At 35.2% G+C, this 24890-nt stretch overlaps 1 pseudogene; it reads left to right on the top strand.

Moving 5' to 3' along the window:
- The window catches only part of LOC120149239, a 31664-nt pseudogene extending 7622 nt beyond the window's left edge, over positions 1-24042 (top strand).
- Positions 24043-24890: the final 848 nt, after the last annotated feature.

Below are 24890 nucleotides of genomic sequence, written 5' to 3'. Positions count from 1 at the left end.
TGAATACATGGTTACATGATAATCTATCAAAATGATATAAATGGTAAAGCCCATAGTTTGTGTTATGAGAGCTAAATGTATAATTGGCATGCTAAGAGTCGAGAGTTCTACGTGATCTTTCGGGACAATTCTACATGGTCCTTTGAGACATTTCTACACGGTCCTTCGGGACAATACTATGTGGTCCTTCTGGATATTTTTATGTGGTACTTTAGTGCAATTTCTACGTGGCACTTCAGTGCAATTTATACGAGCTGCGGTGACAGCATTTGCGCACAACCTCAATACACTCACATACCTTAAGTTCTCAATAATGTACCATGTTCTATTAAAAGTTATAACATGAATTAACATTGCATAATGTGATATGTTATTTTTGGTTAAATGCATGATGATGTATGTTTTTGTTGAGTAGATATATGATGATTCATGTACATTATGAAAGTATGTGATTGTGTGTTTCATTAATTCATTATTGCATTATATGCCTCACTAAGTCTGTGACTTAGCGTGTGAGTGTTTCACATGTAGGTTCAAAGAAATGGGAAGATCTAAGCTAAGACAATTCAGCAAGATAATATATATCAGCCGAAGATCAGATTAGAGTTCATTTAAGTTGTATGTACTTTTGTTATATGTTATTTTGTTGGCATGTAAATGAAAGTTTAAATCAAATATTCTCTGATCATTGTTGTAAACCTTTTTTATTATATTTATATAAATTATTCAGTTTTATTTTAATGTAAGTTTGAATTATCAACTATTTTGTAAAAGTAAATGATTTGAAAAGTCAATGTGACATCTCAGATTTGTATCCGGGTTAGATTTGGGTTGGGTGTTACATTTAATGGTATCAGAGCTAAGGTTTAGCTGATTCTAGGCTTAAACCGAAGTCAAAAGTGTTTTAAAAAGTATACATGCCAATAAAATAGTGAAATTTTTTGATCTGATAAGTAATGATTATGATGTCTTGCTAATACAATTTATTGGTTATATCTTATTAGATGTCTGACCACGAGAGTTCCTGAAGTGAAGCGGGAGATGATATTCAGAAAGATAGTAGCAATTCACCTGCCCTGGCTAGGCAAGATGAAAAACAGGCACCTCAGGGAGTGCCTGTACAAAATCAGGGAACATTTTTTCAGGACATTGGACGCTATCCTGACGCGTTTCCAACCTCCTACTCCCTCAACTCCTAGAATGAATGTCGCGAAAGAGTTGAAAGGACTAGGAGCTCCTGAATTCAAAGGTGAAGCAGAGGAAGGTCCTGTTGTTGCGGACCTTTGGTTAAGTGATGTAAAGATAATGTTAGATGGACTCCATTGTTCTAAAATGGAGAAGTTAGATGGAGTAGTTTCATTGCTTCGTGGACAAGCTAGAGTATGGTATACAAATGTCACCATTAAAATGAATAGTAATCAAGTGACATGGTCCTTATTCTTAGAAGAGTTTAAGCGTAAGTATATTGAAGATCAGTTTGTAAGGCAAATGAAACAAGAGTTTATGAGTCTGAAGCAGGGGAATCACACCGTGTATGAATACGAGTGCGATAAGTTGGGTCGATTTGCTGCTGAACTAGTTCCGACTAAGAATGATGCTTGCGATTGGTTTTTTAAAGGTTTACGTCCTAGACTGAAAGAGTTGTTGATAGTCTTGAATCTATCATCGTTCCAAGAAGTGGTTAACTATGCTAAAACTATAGAAAGAGCTCAGAATGAGAGGTTTGAAGAACAAACAGTTTAGATATCCAAGAGAGCTGGTGATTCCTCGAGTTTAGGACCATTAAAAAGGGGTTGAGATTCTGGCTTTCGATCTCAGGTGAGGTCAGAGTTAGCCGTATCCTTTTTCAGAGGATACAATCCGATGAGAGATAAAAACACTCAATCAGTAAGGTCTGGTACTGGGAGATCGAATCAAGGTCAACCGAGACAGTGTCTGCACTGTGGAAAGAACCATACCAGAATATGTCAAGTAGTCTCTGGAGCTTGTTTCCGATGTGAGGATACCATACATTTTATTCGGGACTGTCCCATGATGATGGGAGAGATTGCACAGTCTGAACGATATGTTTCAGTATCCCAGAGAGGAAGAGTAAGAGGTAGAGGAAGAAATCAGTCTGAGTCCTCTACTCAACAAGAAATGCGCTCAACTGCCCGGGTTTACAACATAAAGACCAATGAAGATTGCTATGATCTGGAGATCATTACATGTATTTTTTAATTATGTGATAAATTTATTTTGGTATTGATTGATCTAGGTTCAACTTATTGATACATTAGTAGCAAGTTGGTGATAGAGTTAAGAATTCAATTAGAAGCAACCAATAATGAAGTGATAGTGACTAACACATTAGGACATAGTGCTCGGGTAAATCGAGTATGTCGAGGGTGTCCCATAAGGATTCAGGGAATTGAATTCCTTGTTAATCTAATGGAACTACCCTTTGACGAATTTGAAGTAATTCTAGGAATGGACTGGCTATATCATTATCATGTAAATGTCGACTATAGACTGAAGCGAGTAACTCTGATTAGTCCTGACGGATTTGAAGTGATTGTGATTAGTGAGAGATTTAATCCGTTAGTAAATGTTATAACAGTGATGTCAGCAAAGAAGTTATTGTTACAAGGATGCCAAGGTTTTATTGCTAATGTGATTGATACTCGAGCTGAAAAGAAAGGATTAGAGGATATTCCAACAGTTAGAGAGTTCCTCGACGTTTTTTAGTGAAATTGCCAGGGTTATCTCCAGATAGGGAAATTGAGTTTCAAATTAAGGTAATGCCTAAAACAATACCAATTGCAATGGCACCTTATCGAATGACTCTGAAAGAATTGAACCAGTTAAAGATCTAGTTGCAAGAATTATTAGATAAGGGATTTATCAGACTAAGTGTGTCACCTTGGGGAGGTCTAGTATTATTTGTAAAGAAGAAGGATGCTTCAATGCGTCTCTGCATTGATTATCTACAGCTCAACAAGGTGACCATAAAGAAAAAGTATCCCCTCCCAAGAATTGATGATTTGTTTGATCAATAAAAAGGAGCTTCGATCTTCTCTAAGATCAATTTACATTCTGGTTATCATCAATTGAAGATTCAGGAAAGAGACATTCCAAAGATGACTTTTAGGATGAGATATGGTTATTATGAATTCATTGTTTTGTCATTTGGGTTGACTAATGTGCCTGCTGCGTTTATGATTTAATGAATAGAGTATTCCAACTCCATATTGATAAGTTCGTGTTTGTCTTCATTGATGATATTCTGGTATATTCAAAGTCCAATGAGGAACATGATGCACATCTTAGGGTAGTTCTGCAAACATACGAGATAAGAAGTTATATGCCAAGCTATCTAAATATGAATTTTGGTTAAGTGAGGTGGCATTCATTGGTCTGTGATTTCTACAGGGGATTCGAGTAGATCCTCAAAAGATCAAAGCTATTTTAGACTGGGAAATTCAAAAGAATGTGTCAGAAGTTCGGAGTTTCCTAGGTCTTGCAGGTTATTATCGGAGGTTCTTTAAGAACTTTTCGATGATAGTTTTTCCTTTGACCAGATTGCTGAGGAAAAATGTATTATTTACTGGACATTTGAATTTCAAGAAAGCTTTGAAGTGTTAAAGAGAATTTTGACAGAAGCTCCAGTATTGGTCCAACCTGAATCGGGAGAGAACTTTATGGTTTACAGTGACACGTCCCATAATAGCTTGGGATGTGTACTAAAGCAAGAAGGAAAAGTGGTGGCATATGCATCTAGACAATTGAAATCGCATGAGAAGAACTATTCGACATAATTTGGAGTTGGCTGCAGTAGTGTTCGCTCTAAATATATGACGTTACTACTTATATGGTGAATGTTGCTATCTCTATATGGATCATAAGAGCTTGAAATATTTGATGACCCATAAAGAATTAAACCTAAGACAATAAAGGTGGATTGAGTTTCTTAAAGATTATGATGTAATAATTAACTTTCATCATGGGAAAGCAAATGTAGTAGCTGATGCTTTGAGTCGGAAAATGTTTACAGCTTTGCGGCTTTAGACGCAATATTGTCAATGAGTATAGATGGTGCATTACTTGCATAATTAAAGTATAATGCCCTAAATATTGATTTAGGGAAAATATTGAAATGATTAAAAAATATGAGGATTTATTCTATTAAATAATGAAAGATGAGAATGATTAGGATTAATGGTCATGGTTAAATTATGACTATGGATTAGTAAGAGGGCATTTTGGTCCTTTATAAGAACGAGAATTTGAAATATATTTTAAATTGGTATAAAAGATAAGGAAAAGGGGATTAGGTTTGATAAAAGTCTTCTTTCTTTTTTTTCCCTTTTTCCCTTAACCAAGTTTCTCCCAAGCTCAAAGGTAAGTTTTCAATTTAATGGTTTATTCCTTCAAATTTTGTTGGTTATTGAAGCTTTATATATGATGGAAGCTTAAGGAAGGTTTAGATGAGATTAAAATTAAGTTATGAATGATATTATAGATTTAAGAAAATGGGTTTTGAGTGATATGTTGAAATAGGAGGGTTTATGGTTGGTTATTGGTAAAATTAACTTGTCAAAGAAGTAAAGGAAATATTAGAAGCCTAAAATGAATTTAAAATCAAGTTGGAAATTTTGGTATGATTCTAAGAATCAAAGGCATTTGAGAGACTCTAGATGTGATAAGTATCTAAATGAAGGAAAGTTAGTAGGGTTAAGTAGAGAAGGGATACATAGCATTGTTAGGGGTAAATGAGAGGAAAATTGGCCAAAGTTAAGTAAATTTCGGGTTGAAAACTGGAAAATCTGGGCAGGGTATCGGTACTGCTAAGAACAATACTGATACTATAGGCAAAGATTAGGCTAAATTATACAAGGAGTATCGATATTGATTCAATTAGTATCGGTACTGATAGGGAGATATCGATACCAAGGTGAGGGTATCAATACCAGGTAACATCAAACCTAATTTTGGTATCGATATCAGAAGGGGGTATCAGTACTCTAGCATAGTCATATCGCATGGTGAGGTATCGATACCAAGGCACATTGAAGCTAATTTTGGTATCGATACCGGAAGGGGGTATTGATACCATATTAAGGTAGTATCGATACCATGGTATATGTATTGATACTGAAGGGCCAGAAATCTTAAGTTGGGCTGATATTGTTGTAAAAAGGTTAATAAGTGTGCATTTAAATCGTACTAAAGGTATTATCTCCCATTTTGGATATCTAAGCAAGGCGAGACAAGTGAGTGCATTTAAATCGTGTTACTATATGTTCCACCAATTATATATGTATGATTGTTTAAGATTTATGTGGTGAGTACCCAATAGGCACTAAGTGTACATTTCACGAATTCATCCTATGTGGATGAATAACCTTTTCGACACTAAGTGTACATTTCACGGAATTCATCCTATGTGGATGAATAACCGTTTCGGCACTAAGTGTGCATTTCACGGAATTCATCTTATGTGGATGAATAACCGTTTCGACACTAAGTGTGCATTTCACAAATTCATCATATGTGGATGAATAACTGTTTCGGCACTAAGTGTGCATTTCATGAATTCATCCTATGAGGATGAATGTCCGTTTCGGCACTAGGTATGCAAGGCACGGAATTCGTAGTTTGTTTATGAATGACGTAAGGGCACTACGGGTGCAATATAAATAAATTATAATTAATGGAAATAAAATTGATAATTGATCAATAAAGGATAATAATATATTTATGGATTTCGATATATGATTTGTATTTACCTCACTAAGTAATACTTAACGTGTGTTTATTTCGCACGTAGGTTGAACACAACTGAGTAAGGAGATCATTGGACATCCAGATCCCGTATGACATACCTGTCTACTTTTGTTATATTTTAGTTGGCATGTAATAGGGTTTAATAAAACAATCTGAACTGTAATTAGATTAAACCGTTGTAAAATGATGATATATTTTAACATCTCTTTTTGTTTGTTGATTTAAGTTAAAGTATGTTTTTCTTTTTAAAGAAATTAAATGTTTTTTTATGGAACAAAAATTTTACGGGATTTTGAATTAGGAACAGTAACATTAGTGATGTGACAACTATACCTCGTAAACGTATGGATATATGGGAGATGGGTGTCACATTTATTGGTATCAAAGCTACATGTTTAGCCGATTCTCAGCATAAAATGAGTGTAGTTTGTCATATAAAAATAGTTTACATGCCACTAAGATGTCAAGGTTACTGATAGGGCATTGAATAAATATGAAAGATGTTTCTCCTTACTAACTTGAGTAAGATTCTTATGAATGATGTGATATATGTCAGATTTAATAATTCAAGAAGAGCGGCTGGTTGAGAGAGTAGATACGAATCGGGTAGTGAAAGCTATTAAGAGAATAGTGAACATCTGATTCCGTCTGAGAATGCCAGTGCACCGGCACCTTAGGGTATGCCTGTTCCGGAGTTTGGAACATTCATGCAAGCTATCGATGCTATCTTAACAAGGTTTTAACCTCTACCGCCTGCCCCTACTCCTCTAGTATCGCGAATACTAAATCCAAAAAGTTAAGAAGTTTAGGAGCTCTAGAATTTAGGGGAAAAGAGAGTGAAGGTCGAATGGACGCGAATTTGTGGTTGAATGACATTAAGGCGATGTTGGAAAGTTTGCAATGCTCTGATCATGAAAAGGTTGACAGAGCAGTATCATTACTCTGAGGTTTGGCTCAGGTATGGTGGACAAATACGACGATGTATGCGTCACCCAAGCAAGTGAATTGGTAGTTCTTTCTAGAGGAGTTTAAGAACAAGTATATCGAGGAACATTTCATGAGGGCAATGTTGTTGATGTTTCTTAGCTTGAAACAAGGTGATCAGCGGTGCATGAGTATGAGGCTTAATACAATAAGCTCAGCCAGTATGCTACAGAAGTTGTTCCTAATGATAAAGCTCATTGAGAGTGGTTCATAGAGGGTCTGAGGCCTAAACTAAAAGAGATGATGTTAGTGTTAAATTTTTCATGTCTGCAAGAAGTGATTAATATAATGAAGGCGATTGAAAGATCTCAAGAGGAGACTCTAGCTGCAAAACAAAGCATACAAATGGGAAAAAAGAGTGGGATGTCTTCATCTACACATTTTGCTAAGAGAGGCAAGGGATCCGTTCCCGATATAATGATAGATCGGAGGTTGTTGTAGGTACACAGAAGTCTAAGCAGTCCCATTCTTTTGTTACGAGCTCGGTAGAACTTTTGGAGAAAAAAATAACCCATGTCAGACATGTGGTAAATTTCACCGAGGATTGTGTATACTGCTCTCTGGCACTTGCTTTATTTGTGGAGGAACGAGTCATTATGCTAGGAGTTATCCACAGAAATCTGGGGATAGATCAGTGCAATCTAAGAGATCTGTAGCAGTACCGAGTAGAAATAGAGGAAGAGGAAGATCAGGTGGTCTATCTGAGGCCGGTCAAAGGCAAGAGACTCGGGGAATGGCCCAAGTTTATAATATGAAGACCAATGAGGATGGAGATGACTCGGAGATCATAACAGGTACATTTCACCTTTTTGGCGAGCCTATTTTTGTTATAGTCAACCCAGGTTCTTCACATTCATATATTAGTACTAAGTTGATTGAAAATAGAGGAATTCCTTTAGAACCAATTACTAGTGAAATGATAGCAATAAATCCTATGGGTCAAAGTGCAAGGGTTACTAGGGTGTGTAGAAAATGTCCAATTAAAACTCAAGGGGTAATGTTCTTGGCAAACTTAATGGAGTTACCCTTTGATGAGTTCTAAATCATTTTGGGCATGGATTAGTTGTCTCCACATCATGGATGGGTAGATTCTCGCCGGAAACTATTATTAAAGAATGCAGGAGGCTCCGAGATTATAATGATTGGTGATAAAGAAAAGTCCCCCTCTAATGTGATTTCAGCCATGACAACAAAGAATTGAGATTGAAGGATATTCCCACAGTTAAAGAGTTTCCAGAGGTTTTTCCTGAAGAGTTACCGATATTACCTCCAGATCATGAGTTAGAGTTTAGAATTGAAGTTTACCCAGGTACCGAACCTATTTCTATGGCTTCGTATAGAATGGCTCCAATAGAGTTAAGGGAATTAAAAGCACAATTGTAGGAGCTACTTGATAAAGGATTCATTTGACCCAGTATTTCTCCTTGGGGAGCACCTGTGTTCTTTGTGAAAAAGAAGGACGGGTATATGCGGTTATGTATTGATTATCGTCTATTGAATAAGGTAACGATAAATAACAAGTATCCTCTTCCGAGGATTAATGATCTGTTTGACCAGTTGAAAAGCGTATTGGTGCTCTAAGATAGATCTGAGGTCAGGGTATCATCGGTTAAGGATAAAAAAAGAGGATATTTCCAAGATGGCTTTTCGGATTCGGTACGGACACTATGAATTTGTAGTAATGTCGTTTGGATTAACAAATGCTCCTGTTGCATTTATGGACTTAATGAACAGAGTTTTCCAACCATACTTGATCAGTTCATGGTAGTGTTTATTGATGATATCCTGGTTTATTCCAAGTCAAAGGACGATCATGATGCTCATCTTCGAGTGGTACTTCAGATACTTCGTGACAATAAGTTATATGCTAAATTGTCCAAATATGAATTTTGGTTATCTGAGATTGCTTTTCTTGGTCATATAGTATCGGTAGAAGGCATTAGAGTGGATCCCAAAAGATTCAAGCCATAGTAGATTGGCAATCCCCAAAGAACATTACATAAGTTCAGAGTTTCTTGGGACTCGCTGGTTATTACAGGCGATTTGTGAAGAACTTTTCAATGCTAGCATTGTCGTTAACTAAACTGTTGCGAAAAGATGTGCCTTTTGTTTGGATAGAAAAGTGTCAAGAAAGTTTTGAGTTGTTAAAGAGAATTGTAACTGAGGCTCCAATGCTTGTACAACCTGAGTCGGGTAAAGAATATGACATGTATAGTGATGAATCCCATAATGGGTTGGGTTGTATGCTGATACATGAAGGGAAGGTTGTGGCGTATGCCTCGAGACAATTGAAGAATCATGAGCGAAATTACCCGACACATGACTTAGAATTGGTTGCAGTGGTTTTTACTTTAAAAATCTGGCACCATTATTTGTATGGTGAGCGTTGTCATGTTTATTCAGTTCATAAAAGTTTAAAATATTTGTTGACTCAAAAAGAGTTGAATTTAAGACAGAGAAGATAGATAGAGCTTTTCAAAGATTACAATTTTATTATCGACTACCATCCGGGAAAAGCTAACGTGGTAGCGGATGCACTCAGACGAAAAACTTTTGCAGCTTTAAGGGCTTTAGATGCACGTATGTCTGTGGATGGATATGGTGCTTTAATTACGGAATTAAAGTTAAAATCGATGTTTTTGGATCAAGTAAAAGAGTTTCAAGGTAAAGATAAGAAATATTTGATGAAATTGGCACAGGTTGAGAAAGAAGATATTAAAGATTTTGAATTAAGGGAATATGGATACTTATATTACCGGGGAAGACTTTTCATTCCAGATGATAATAATTTAAGGAGTGATATTCTTTACGAAGCCTATTATAGCGCTTTGACGATGCACCCAGGAGGAAATAAGATGTATCAGGATTTGAAAAGTCATTACTGGTGGCCATTCATGAAAAGAGCTATCATAGAGTTTGTTACCAAATGTTTGACATGTCAGCAAGTGAAAGTTGAACATCAGGTGCCATCCTTGTTACTGCAGCCAATATCCATTCCTGAGTGGAAGTGGGAGTAAGTCATTATGGATTTTATTGCGGGGCTATCACTGACACCGATAAAAAGGACTCGATCTGGGTAATTGTAGATAGATTGACCAAGATGGTTCATTTTATTCAAGTTCGAGTAGACCACTCAATGAATAAGTATGCTGAGATGTATATAAAAGAGATAGTTAGACTGTACGGAGTACCGATATCGAGAGTGTCTGATCGAGACCCAAGATTACTTCAAGATTTTGTAAGTCCTTGCATGAGGCATTGGGTACTCGATTCAACTTTAGTATAACTTTTTATCCGTAGACAGATTAGCAGTCAGAACTAGTTATTCAGATATTGGAGGATATGCTTAGGGCATGTGTGATTTAATTAATGGGATCGTGGGAAAATTATTTACCTTTAGTAGAATTCACATATAACAATAGTTATCAATCGAGTATTAAGATGGCCCCGTATGAAGCTCTGTATGGGATAAAATGTCAAACACCATTAAATTGGTTTAAATTAAAAGATTGAGATTTGGTTGGCCCAAATTTAAGGAAATATATGGAGGACAAAGTGAAGATTATACAAACAATCTAAAGATAGCCTTAGACCAACAGAAGTCTTATGCAGATTTGAAAAGAAAAGAAATATAATACCAGGAGGGAGATAAGGTATTTTTGAGAGTATCGCCTTGGAAAAAAGTGTTACGTTTTGGGAGAAAAGAAAGTTGAGTCCGAGATTCATTGGACCATATGAGATATTAAAAAGGGTTTGACTCGTAGCTTATTAGTTAGCTTTGCCTCCAGACATAGATAAGATCCACAATGTATTTCACGTATCGATGCTTAGGAGGTACAAATCAGATCCCTCGCATGTTATCACTCCTGAAGAAATAGAGATTCGACCAGATTTGACTTATGAGGAAGAACCGATACGGATCTTGGCTAAGGAAACCAAGGAATTACATAGCAAATAGATTTCGTTGGTTAAAGTGCTTTGGCAGAATTATAAGGTGGAAGAGGCTACCTGGAAAAAAAGAAGAGGATATGAAAAAACAGTTTTCACATCTCTTTGCTTCAGGTACTTCTTTAAAAGTTGGGGAATTTTTTTATTAAGGGGTGAATTGTAATGCCTTAAATATTGATTTAGGGACTATATTGAAATGATTCAAAAATATGAGGATTTATTCTATTAAAAAATGAAAGATGAGAATGATTATGATTAATGTTATGGTTAAATTGTGACTATGGATTAGTAAGAGGGCATTTTTGTCCTTTATAAGAAAGAGAATTTGAAGTATATTTTAAATTGGTATAAAAGATAAGGGAAAAGGGGATTAGGTTGGATAAAAGTCTTCTTTCTCTTTTCTTCCTCTTTTTCCCGTAACCAAGTTTCTCCCAAGCTCAAAGGTAAGTTTTCAATTTAATGGTTTATTCCTTCAAATTTTGTTGGTTATTGAAGCTTTATATATGATGGAAGCTTAAGGTAGGTTTTGATGAGATTAAAACTAAGTTGTGAATGAGATATTAGAGATTTAAGAAAATGATATTTTTAGTAATATGTTGAAATAGGAGGGTTTATGGTTGATTATTGGTAAAATTAACTTGTCAAAGAAGTAAAGGAAAGATTAGAAGCCTAAAATGAGTTTAAAAACAAGTTGGAAATTTTGGTATGATTCTAAGAATCAAAGGCATTTGAGAGAATCTAGATGTTATAAGTATCTAAATGAAGGAAAGTTAGTAGGGTTAAGTAGAAAAGGGATACATAGCATTGTTAGGGGTAAATGAGAGGAAAATTGGCCAAAGTTGAGTAAATTTAGGGTTGAAAACTGGAAAATCTAGGCAGGGGTATCGCTACTGATAAGAACAGTACCGATACTATAGGCAAAGATTGGACTGAATTATACAGGGAGTATTGATACTGATTCAATCAATATCGGTACTGATGGGGAGGTATCGATACCAGGTAACATCGAACCTAATTTTGGTATCGATACCGGAAGGGGGTATCAGCACCCTAGCATAGTAGTATCGATACCATGATGAGGGTATCAATAGCAAGGCACATCAAAAATAATTTTGGTACCGATACCAGAAGGGGGTATCGATACCATAGTAGGGTAGTATCGATACCATGGTATAGGTATCAATACTGAAGGGCCAAAATCTTCAATTGGGCTGATATTGTTGTAAAAAAGTTAATAATAAGTATTTTGATTAATGTTTAAGTTATAATTGTTAGGAAATACACTAACAATTGATATTATGCATTTATTTAATGAACGTGGGATAGATCGAAATCAAGCTCCCGAGTCGAGTAAAGCTAAACGCAAGGGCCAAGTTCCGGAGTAATTATCTCCCATTTTGGATATCTAAGCAAGGCGAGATAGGTGAGTGGATTTGAATCGTGCTACTATATGTTGCACCAATTATATATGTATGCTTGTTTAAGATGTATGTGGTGAGTACCCAATAGGCACTAAGTGTGCATTTCACGGAATTCAACCTACATGGACGAATAACCGTTTCAGCATTAAGTATGCATTCACGGAATTCATCCTATGTGGATGAATAACCGTTTCAGCACTAAGTGTGCATTTCACAGAATTCATACTATGTGGATGAATAACCGTTTCGGCACTAAGTGTGCATTTCACTAATTCATCTTATGTGGATGAATAACCGTTCGACACTAAGTGCGCATTTCACGAAATTCATCCTATGTGGATGAATAACTGTTTCGACACTAAGTGTGCATTTCACGAATTCATCCTATGAGAATCAATATTCGTTTCAGTACTTGGTATGCAAGGCACGGAATTCATAATTTGTTTATGAATGACGTAAGGGCACTACGGGTGCAATTTAAATAAATAGTAATGAATGGAAATAACGAATTGATAATTGATCAATAAAGGATAATGATATATTTATAGATTTCATTATACAATTTATATTTACCTCACTAAGTAATACTTAACGTGTGTTTATTTCACGCGTAGGTTGAACACAACTGAGTAAGGAGATCATTGGACATCCAGACCGAGTCACCTCAGCAGTAACCGTATGACATACCTGTCTACTTTTGTTATATTTTAGTTTGCATGTAATAGGGCTTAGTAAAATAATTTGAACAATAATTAGATTAAATCGTTGTTAAATGATGTTATATTTGAACATCTCTTTTTGTTTATCGATTTAAGTTAAAGTATGTTTTTCTTTTTAATGGAATTAAATGTGTTTTTTATGAAACAAAAATTTTACGGGATTTCAAATTAGGTTAGTGATGTGACATATATACCTCGTATACGTATGGGTATACGAGAGATGGGTGTTACATTTATTGGTATTAGAGCTACAAGTTTAGCTGATTCTCGGTAGAAAACGAGTGTAGGTTGATATATAAAAATAGTTTACATGCCACTAAGATGTCAAGGTTACTGATAGGGTATTGAATGAGTATGAAAAATATTTCTCCTTACTAACTTGAGTATGATTCTTATGAATGATGTGATATATGTTGGATTCTATAATTCAAGAGGAGCGGCTGGTTGAGAGAGTAGAGACGAATCGAGTAGTGAAAGCTCTTAAGAGAATAGCAAACATTTGATTCCGTCAGAGAATGCCAGTGCATCGGCAGCTCAGGGTATGCATGTTTTGGAGTTTGGAACTTTCATGCAAGCTCTCGACGCTATCTTGACAAGGTTCCAACCTCCACCGCCTCCCCCTGCTCCTCCAATACAACGAATGCTAATTCCAAAGGAGTTAAGAAGTTTAAGAGCTCTATAATTCAGGGGAGAAGAGAGTGAAGGTCCAATAGATATGAATTTATGGTTGAATGACATTAAGGCGATGTTAGAAAGTTTGCAATGCTCGATCATGAAACGTTGGAGAAGCAGTATCATTACTCCGAGGTTCAGCTCGGGTATTGTGGACAAATACGAAGATGTATGCGTCACCCGAGTAAGTGAATTCGCAATTCTTTCTAGAGGAGTTCAAGAACAAGCATATCAGGGAGCAGTTCATGAGGGCAATGTTGTTGAAGTTTCTTAGCTTGAAACAAGGTGATCAAGCTGTGCATGAGTATGAGGCCGAATATAATAAGCTCAGTTGGTATGCTACAGAAGTTGTTCCTAATGATAAAGCTCGTTAAGATTGGTTCATAGAGGGTTTGAGGCCTAAACTAAAAGAGATGATGTTAGCGTTAAATTTTTCAAGTCTGCAATAAGTGATTAATAGAGCGAAAACGATTGAAAAGCTCAAGAAGAGACTCTAGTGCGGAACAAAGCATACAGATGGGAAAAAGGAGTGGGATGTCTTCATCTACACATTTTCTAAGAGACGCAAGGAATCTGGTTCCCGATATAATGATAGATCGGAGGCTGCTGTAGCTACATAGAAGTCTAAGCAGTCCCATTCTTTTATGCGAGCTCGGGTATAACTTTTGGAGAAAAAAATAACCCATGTCAGACATGTGGTAAATTTTACCGAGGATTGTGTAGAGTACTCTCTGGCGCTTGCTTTATTTGTGGAGGAATGGGTCATTATGCTAGGAGCTATCCACAAAATATGGGGATAAATCAGTGCAATCTGAGAGATCTGTAACATCACCTATTAGAAGTAGAGGAAGAGGAAGGTCAGGCGGTCAATCTGAGACCGTTCAAAGGCAAGAGACTCGGGGAGTTACCCAAGTTTATAATATAAAGACCAATGAGGATCGAGATAACCTGGAGAATATAACAGGCATATTTGACATTTTTGATGAGCCTATTTTTATTCTAGTCGACCCAGGTTGTTCACATTCATATATTAGTACTAAGCTGATTAGAAATAGAGGAATTCCTTTAGAACCTATTGCTAGTGAAATGATAGCAATAAATCCTATGGGTCAAAGTGCAAGGATAACTAGGGTGTGTAGAAAATGTCCAATTAAAATTCAAGGGGTAGTGTTCTTAGCAAACTTAATGGAGTTACCCTTTGATGAGATCGAAATCATTTTGGGCATAGATTGGTTGTCTCCATATCATGGATGGGTAGATTCTCACCGAAACGACTATTATTAAAGGATGCAGAAGGCTCCGAGATTATAGTGATTGGTGATAAAACAAAGCCCCCCTCTAATGTGATTTCAACATGACAGTAAAGAAAATGATGTCAAAAGGATGTGTTGCTTTTCTAGCCAACGTATTAGACACTCGAGTGTCATAAATGAGATTGAAGAATATTCCCACAGTTAAAGAGTTTCCAGAGGTTTTTCCTTAAGAGTTACCAGGTTTACCTCCAGATCGTGAGGTAGAGTTTCGAATTGAAGTTTACCTGGGTACCGAACCTATTTCTATGGATTCGTATAGAATGGCTCCAACGGAGTTAAGGGAACTAAAAGCACAATTTCAAGAGCTGCGTGATAAAGGATTCATTCGACCTAATATTTCTCCTTAGGGAGCACCTATTCTATTTGTGAAAAAGAAAGATGGTTTATGCGGTTATGCATTGACTATCGTCAATTGAATAAGGTAACGATAAAGAACAAGTATCCTCTTTCAAGGATTGATGATCTTTCTGACCAGTTGAAAAGCATAACGGTGTTCTCTAAGATAGATTGAGGTCAGGGTATCATCAGTTAAGGATAAAAAAATGAGGATATTTCCAAAATAGCTTTTCGACTTGGTACGGACACTATGAATTTGTAGTAATGTCATTTGGATTAACAAATGCTCCTGCTACATTTATGGAATTAATGAACAGGTTTTCGAACCATACTTGGATGAGCTCGTGGTAGTGTTTATAGATGATATCCTGGTTTATTCCAAGTCAAAGGAAGATCATGATGCTCATATTCGAGTGGTCCTTCAGATACTTCGTGACAAGAATTTATACGCTAAATTGTCCAAATGTGAATTTTGGTTATCTGAGATTATTTTTCTTGGCCATATAGTAATCCCCAAAGAACATTAGAAGTTCAGAGTTTCTTGGGACTCGCTGGTTATTATAGGTGATTTGTGAAGAACTTTTCAATGCTAGCTTTGCCGTTAACTAAACTGTTGTGAAAAGATATGCCTTTTGTTTGGATAAAAGTTAAGAAAGTTTTGAGTTTATAAAGAGAATTGTAACTGAGGCTCCAGTGCTTGTACAACCTGAGTCGGGTAAAAAATATTTCATGTATAGTGATGTATCCCATAATGGGTTGGGTTGTGTGCTGATGTAAGAAAGAAGGTTGTGGCGTATGCCTCCAGAAAATTAAAGAATCACGAGCAAAATTACCCGACGCATGACTTAGAATTGGCTGCAGTGGTTTTTACTTTAAAAATCTAGCGCCTCAAAAAGAGTTGAATTTAAAGCAGAGAAGATGGATAGAGCTTTTGAAAGATTACGATTTGATTATCGACTACCATCCGGGAAAGGCTAATTAGGTAGCGGATGCACTCAGTCGAAAAACTTTTGTAGTTTTAAGGGCTTTAGACGCACGTATGTCTGTGGACGGAGATGGTGCTTTAATTGCCGAATTAAAGTTAAAATCGATGTTGTTGGATCGAGTAAAAGAGTTGCAAGGTAGAGATAAAAAAATCTTTGATGAAATTAGCGCAAGTTGAAAAAGAAGATATTAAAGATTTTGAATTAAGGGAAGATGGATGCTTATATTATCGGGGAAGACTTTGCATTCCCGATGATGATAATTTGAGGAGTGATATTCTTTACGAAGCCCATTATAGCCCTTTGACGATGCACCCAGGAGGAAATAAGATGTATCAGATTTCAAAAGTCATTACTAGTGGTCAGGCATGAAAAGATCTATCATAGAGTTTGTTGCCAAATGTTTGACATGTCAGCAAGTGAAAGCTGAACATCAGTCCATGAAGGTTACTGCAGCCAATATCCATTCCTGAGTGGAAGTGGAGAGAGTCACGATCGATTTTGTTTCGGGGCTACCGCTGACACCGGGTTAAAAGGACTCGATTTGGGTAATTGTAGATAGATTGAGCAAGATGGCTCATTTCATTCCAGTTCGAGTAGACTACTCAATGAATAAGTATGTTGAGCTATATATAAAAGGAAAGTTAGACTGTACGGAGTACTGGTATCGATAGTGTCCAATTGAGACCCCAAGATTTACTTCAAGATTTTGAAAGTCCTTGCATGAGGCATTGGGTACTCGATTGAACTTTAGTACAACTTTTATCCGTAGAAAGATGAGCAGTCAGAGCGAGTTATTCAGATATTGGAGGATATACTTAGGGCATATGTGATTGAATTAATGGGATCGTGGGAAAAGTATTTACCTTTAGTAGAATTCACATATAACAATAGTTATCAATCGAGTATTAAGATGGCCCGTATGAATCTCTGTATGGGAGAAAATGTCAAACACCATTAAATTGGTTTGAAATGAAAGATCGGGATTTGGTTGGCCCAGATTTAATGAAAGTTATGGAGGACAAAGTGAAGATTATACAAAACAATCTAAGATAGCCTCATATTGACAGAAGTCTTATGCGGATTTGAAAAGAAAATAAATAGAATACTAGGAGGGAGACAAGGTATATTTGAGAGTATCTCCTTGGAAAAATGTGTTACGTTTTGGGTGAAAAGTAAAGTTGAGTCCGAGGTTCATTAGACCGTATGAGATATTATAAAGGGTTGGACCTATAGCTTATCAGTTAGCTTTGCCTCCAGACATGGATAGATCCACAATGTATTTCATGTATCGAAGCTTAGGAGGTACAGATCAGATCCCTCGAATGTTATCACTCCTGAAGAAATAGAGATTCGACCAAATTTAACTTATGAGGAAGAGCCAGTATGGATCTTAGCTAAGGAAACCAAAGAATTACCTAGCAGACAGATTCCGTTGGTTAAAGTGCTTTAGCAGAATCATAAGGTGGAAGAGGCTACCTGGGAAAGAGAAGAGGATATGAAAAAACAGTTTCCACATCTCTTTGCTTCAGGTACTACTTTAAAATTCGAGGATGAATTTTTATTAAGGGGGAATTAAAATGCCCCAAATACTGATTTAGGACTATATTGAAATAATTCAAAAATATGAGGATTTATTCTATCAAATAATGAAATATGAGAATGATTATGATTAATGGTTATGGTTAAATTGTGACTATGGATTAGTAAGAGGGAATTTTGTTCCTTTATAAGAAAGAGAATTTGAAGTATATTTTAAATTGATATAAAAGATAAGGGAAAAGGGGATTAGGTTGGATAAAAGATTTTTTTCTATTTTCTTCCTTTTTCTCCCGTAACTAAGTTTCTCCCAAGCTCAAAGGTAAGTTTTCAATTTAATGGTTTATTCATTCAAATTTTGTTGGTTATTGAAGCTTTATATATGATGGAAACTTAAGGAAGGTTTAGATGAGATTAAAATTAAGTTATGAATGAGATATTAGATATTTAAGAAAATGGGGTTTTTAGTGATATGTTGAAATAGGAGGGTTTATGGTTGGTTATTGGTAAAATTGACTTGTCAAATAAGTAAAGCAATATTAGAAGCCTAAAATGAGTTTAAAAACAAGTTGGAAATTTTGGTATGATTCTAAGAATCAAAGGTATTTGAGAGATTCTAGATGTTATAAGTATCTAAATGAAGGAAAGTTAGTAGGGTTAAGTATAGAAAGGATACATAGCATGTTAGGGGTAAATGAGAGGAAAATTGGCCAAAGTTGAGTAAATTTCTTGTTGAAAACTAGAAAATCTGGGCAGGGGTATCGGTACTGCTAAGAACAGTACTGATACAATAAACAAAGATTGGGCTGAATTATACAAGGAGTATTGATACCGATATTGTTGGAACGGTACTGCTAAGAACAGTATCGGTCAGTATCGATACTGATGGGAAGGTATCGATACCAAGGTGAGGGTATCGATACCAGACAACATCGAAGCTAATTTTGGTATCATACCGGAAGAGGGTATGGATACCATAGTAGGGTAGTATCGATACCATGGTATAGGTATCGATACTGAAGGGCCAGAAATCTTAAGTTGGGCTGATATTGTTGTAAAAAGGTTAATAATAAGAATTTTGATTAATGTTTAAATTATAATTGTTAGGAAATATACTAACAGTTGATATTATGCATGTATTTAATGAATGTGGGATAGATTGAAATCAAGCTCCCGAGTCGAGTAAAGCTAAACGCAGGGGCCAAGTTCCGGAGTAATTATCTCCAATTTTGGATATCTAAGCAAGGCAAGAAATGTGAGTGCATTTAAATCGTGCTACTATATGTTGCGCCAATTATATTTGTATGATTGTTTAAGATGTATTTGGTGAGTACCCAATAGGCACTAAGTGTGCATTTCACGGAATTCATCCTATGTGGATGAATAACTGTTTCGGTACTAAGTGTCCATATCACGGAATTTATCCTATGTGGATGAATAACCGTTTCGGCACTAAGTTTGCATTTCACGGAATTCATCCTATATGGATGAATAACCGTTTCGGCACTAAGTATGCATTTCACGGAATTCATCTTATGTGGATGAATAACTGTTTCGACACTAAGTGTGCATTTCATGGAATTCATCCTATATGGATGGATAACCGTTTCGGTACTAAGTGTGCATTTCATGGAATTTATCCTATGAGGATGAATATCCGTTTCAACACTAGGTGTGCAAGGTACAAAATTCATAATTTGTTTATGAATGACGCTAGGGCACTACGGGTGATATATAAATAAAGAGTAATGAATGTAAATAACGAATTGATAATTGGTCAATAAAGGATAATGATATATTTACTGATTTCGTTATACGATTTCTATTTGCCTCACTAAGTAATACTTAACGTGTGTTTATTTCGTGCGTAGGTTGAACACAGCTGAGTAAGGAGATCATTGGACATCCAGACTGAGTCACCTCATCAGTAACCATATGACATACCTGTCTACTTTTGTTATAATTTAGTTGGCATGTAATAGGGTTTAGTAAAACACTCTGAACAATGATTAGATTAAACCGTTGTAAAATGATGATATATTGAAGATTTCTTTTTCTTTGTTGATTTAAGTTAAATTATGTTTTTCTTTTTAATGGAATTAAATGTTTTTTTATGAAACAAAAAATTTACGGGATTTCGAATTAGGAATTGTAACATTAGTGATGTGACATCTATACCTCGTATACGTATGGGTATACGAGAGATGGGTGTTACATAAAGCTTAAGCCAATGTTGCTGGATCGAATCAATGACTTGCAAGGTAAGGATGATAAGTGTTTGAAAAGGATGGATCAAGTGAAAAATAAAATGAATAAGGATTTTGAAGTTAATCTATATGGTCATCTATATTATCTTGGGAGGCTGGTTATTCCAGAGGATGAGGAATTGAAGAAGGATATGTTAACAGAAGCTCATTGTAGTCCGTTAACTATGCACCCAGGTGGAAACAAGATGCATATGGATCTTAAGAGTTAGTATTAGTGGCCAGGAATGAAAAGAAGTATCACAAAATTTGTGTCCAAGTGTTTAACGTGTCAGCAAATCAAAGCTGAGCATCAAGTTCCTTTAGGATTATTGCAACCAATCTCCATTCCTCAGTGGAAATGGGAGAATGTAATGATGGACTTTGTGACGGGGTTACCTCTGACTTCGAATAAAAGAGATTCCATATGGGTAATAGTTGACCAATTGACCAAGTCAGCACATTTCATTCCCATTTGAACTTATTTCTGAAGGGATAAATATGTTGAGTTATACATTAAAGAGATAATTCAACTTTATGGTGTTCCTGTTTCAATTGTTTCTGACCGAGATCCTAGATTCACATTAAGATTTTGGAAGACTTTGCAAGGATCCTTAGGAACTCGATTGAACTTTAGTATAACCTTTCATCCTCAGACAGATGGACAGTCCAAAAGGACTATCCAAATTCTGGTAGACATGTTAAGAGCTTGTATAATAGAGTTCAAAGGGTCTTGGGAGAAGTATATGCCACTTGTCGAATTTGCTTACAACAGTAGCTATCAGTCAAGTATTAAGATGACTTCTTATGAGGATTTATATGGAATGAAGTGTCGCACGCTATTGAATTGGTACGAGCTCAAGGATCAGGAAGTTCTTGGTCCTGAATTGATCAAGGAAGTGGATGAGAAAGTTCAAGTGATTCAGCACAATCTCAAAGTGGTATCCGATAGACAAAAGTCATATGTCGATTTAAAAAGAAAATAGATTGAGTTTGAAGTTGAATATAAAGTATTTTTGAAAGTATCTCTGTGGAAGAAAGTATTGTGTTTTGTCAGGAAAGGAAAGTTGAGTCCTATATTCATTGGGCCATATGAGATTGTGAAGAGAGTAGGACCAGTGGCATATCAGTTAGCTTTGCCACCGGAAATGGAAAAAGTTCATAATGTTTTCCATCTTTCTATACTCCGAAGATATCGATTTGACCCTTCACATATCATTACACCAGAAGAAATAGAAGTTCAACATGACTTGAATTATGAAGAAGAATCGGTGCAGATTTTGTCATATAAAGTTAAACAGTTAAGGAATAAAACAATTTCGTTGGTCAAGGTTTTATGGAGAAATCACAAAGTAGAGGAAGCAACATGGGAACGTAAAGATGATATACGTAAACAATTTCCCCATCTCTTTGTGCAGTGAAAATTGGAGGATGAATTTTCTTAAGAGGAGAGATTTGTAACATCCCAAACACCGGGTTAGTGACCAAATTACAAGATTTTAAAATTTTGTGATCAAATTAGATAAATTAAAAAGTTTAGGGACTTAATTGGAAATATCATTGTATATGACTAAATAAAAATGAATAAAAAATGTAAGGGAAGAATGGTCAATAGACAAGTGATGATTTAAAAATTCATTATGGGTGTTTTATATATACACGTAGAGAATGGAAGGAAATGAAAGAAAAATCTAGAGATTTTGGTTCAACCATTTTCTTCTCTTCCCGTGACTTAATTGGTAAGGTAAGATTACTCTTAAGTTAATGTTTCCTTTCATTTTAAGTTGGTTTTGATTTTTGAAGTATTAGGAAAGTTTAAGGAAGTTTAAAGAAAAGTAAAAACTAAAAGAATTACCAGTTATGAGTAATTGAATAAAAGGGGTTTTTGAGTGATTTTTTGAGAAAGAGTTAGTTAGTGAGGTCTGAAGTTAAATTTGACTTGTCATCAATTAGAATAATATATTTATGAGGATATAAAGGATTTATAACAAAGTTGAAAATTTGGTATGATTTTCAATTTTAAGTATGTTATTGAGAATTTGGATGTTTAGGAGTACCAAAGTGAAATAAGTTTGTTTAGGAGAGTATAGTTGAGTTTGAAGGCTTTAAAGAAGAGTAAAAAGAGAAAGTTAGCAAAGCTTTGGAAAATTTTAGGTTAAATGAGTAAGTTATGGACGAGGGGTATTGGTACTGGATGAACAATACCGATACTTCAAAGTGAAAATAGACAATATTTGGGTCTGGGTATCGATACTGGATGTACAATATCGATACCATAAGGTAAAAGTTGGTAAATTATTCATAGAGTATCGATATTGAAGTATTAACATTGGTACTAGGGGTATCGATACCAATGTATAAGTATCGGTACCATTTTTAGAGATGGAATTCCAGAACTGAGAAAGGGTATCGATACTGAAGTATAGTATCGATACCATAGTAAGGAAGTATCGTTACTGTACCTTGGGTACCGATACTATTCATATGGAAATTATGAATTTAAGTACTTTGTTTAGCTTATGTTATAAAGGATTGATTAATAGTGATTTGAATTAAGACATTCATATTGATCATATGTATTGTGTAGATATCGAACGAAAGTAAGTATCGGACGAGTCAACGAGATAGGATTGATCAAGTGAGAAAAATAGTAGTGCTTTAACTAGTGAGGCTAAGGTGAGTGCATGATATTATGTATATGGTGTTTTATGGAAATAAGACTTGCGATGAGTTTATTTCCAATGTTTGATTGCATGATTCCATGAATACAAGCATGTTATTGATATGATTATTATGTGTACAGGAGTAAGCATATGTTTATGTGTTATATGCATTATTATACATGACTTATGTGATTACATGAGAGTATAAGATAAACTATGTGGTATTGACCTAAGTGATTATATGAACATGTGATATATAAGCTATGTGACAAGGATCTATGTGATTATATGAGAATATGACATAAGCTATGTGATAATGGGTTATGTGAATACATGGTTATGTGATAAGCTATCAAAATGATATAAATGGTAAAGCCCATAGTATGTGTTATTAGAGTTAAAGGTATAATTTGCATGCCAAGAGTCGAGGGTTCTACGTGGTCTTTCGGGACAATTCTACGTGGTCCTTCAGGATATTTCTACGCGGTCCTCCGGGATAATACTATGTGGTCCTTCGGGACATTTCTATGTGTCACTTTGGTTCAATTTCTACGCGGCACTTCGGTGCAATTTATACGAGTTGTGTTGACAGCATTTGTGCACAACCTCAATGCACTCACATACCTTAAGTTCTCAGTAACGTACCATGGGCTATTAAAAGTTATAACATGAATTAACATTTAATAATGTGATATGTTATTTTTGGTTAAATGAATGATGGTGTATGTTTGTTGAGTAGATATATGATGATTCATGTATATTATGAAAGTATGTGATTGTGTGTTTCATTAATTTATTATTGCATTATATGCCTCACTAAGTTCGTGAATTAGCGTGTGAGTGTTTCACACGTAGGTTCAAAGAAACAGGAAGATGCAAGCTAAGACAAGTCAGCAAGACAATATATATCAACCGAAGATCATATCAAGTTGATTTAAGTTGTATGTACTTTTGTTGGCATGTAAATGAAAGTTTAAATCAAATATGCTATGATCAGTGTTTAAACCTTTTTGATTGCATTTATATAAATTATTTTGTTTTATTTTAATGTAAGCTTGAGTTATCAATTGTTTTGTAAAAGTGAATGATTTGAAAAGTCAATGTGACATCTCGGATTCATATTCGGGTCGGATACAGGTTGGGGTGTTACAACTAGCATCTCAGTATCAAAAGCAGTTGAGAACCCTTGAGGTTAGCTTCATGAACTCAACTTTTGATTCACATGGGAAGTGAGAACAGATGAAGACTTTTCATATACCTATATAATCTACATATTTTACTCTCATTTTCTTTTTCGGATTCTGATTCAATATACAACTTTTATTGTTTCGAATCTGATTAAAATTGTCTGATCTGATTCCTTAATAGGTAAATAATTATGCATTGACAATGCATTTGAAGCAGGCTCGGCAAAGTAGCTCCATCCCAGGCCATTTCAACCATGATGTTTTCTAGCAATTCTTGGATATGGATTTTGCAAATGATTTGTGTGCAATTCTGTGCTCAAGTCCTTGGAAAAGGCTTTGCTAACATTATTAGTCCAAAAGTTATAATGTTTTTCAATGGGTATAATGCCATCAGGTGAGGTTTATTTTCTTCTTTTAAATTTACAGATAAATATACTATAGTAAAAAGAGATAAGCCTTGATTATTTTAACAAGAGATATGCATGATAGTTTCTATTCTAGATTATTTACTTAAACTGGAAAATCTAACAATAAAAAATGTTGGTAGGCTTTTTTCGACTATCGAGCAACTTGCCATGCTAACATATTCGAAAGTCTGCATATTTTATATGTTTTATCCCTTATGACTATGCTATTGAGCAACAAAAATGGTACATTTATGCAATTGTTTAGGAGTAAGTTATCCTCTCTCCTTGTGATGTCTAATTCCAAGTTTGATCTCTTTTTTTAATTAGTACTAAAAATCGTGATTTTGACTTAAACTTTATTACAAATAATTGAGTTTTAAGTTGAGAATGAAAATTGTGTTCACTTTTGTTAATAAAATATAGTTTAATTTTTTATTTGAATTTATTTCAAACTTTATTTCTTGTTCAATCTCCATCTATGCAGTCTTTCATGTTGTTCCTTCCAACTCCAAAAAAACATAGATAGGAACCAAACTGTTCCTCAGCTGAAATCAATACATCTTTTAACTCGTCAAAAACCCAAATTAAGAAAAGATTCATTAAAGCACTCTTCTTTCGTTTTCTGACATATTTGAAGACATATATATAATTTCTTCGAATGCACCCTTCTTTCGATATGTTTTTCAAAAATAGTTTTTGTATGTATACT

Source organism: Hibiscus syriacus, unplaced genomic scaffold, assembly GCF_006381635.1.
Source record: "Hibiscus syriacus cultivar Baekdansim isolate YM2019G1 unplaced genomic scaffold, ASM638163v2 tig00110998_pilon, whole genome shotgun sequence".
Lineage (NCBI taxonomy): Eukaryota > Viridiplantae > Streptophyta > Magnoliopsida > Malvales > Malvaceae > Hibiscus > Hibiscus syriacus.
Note: the sequence above shows the minus strand (reverse complement) of the source record. Positions and strands in the feature narration are given on the sequence as shown.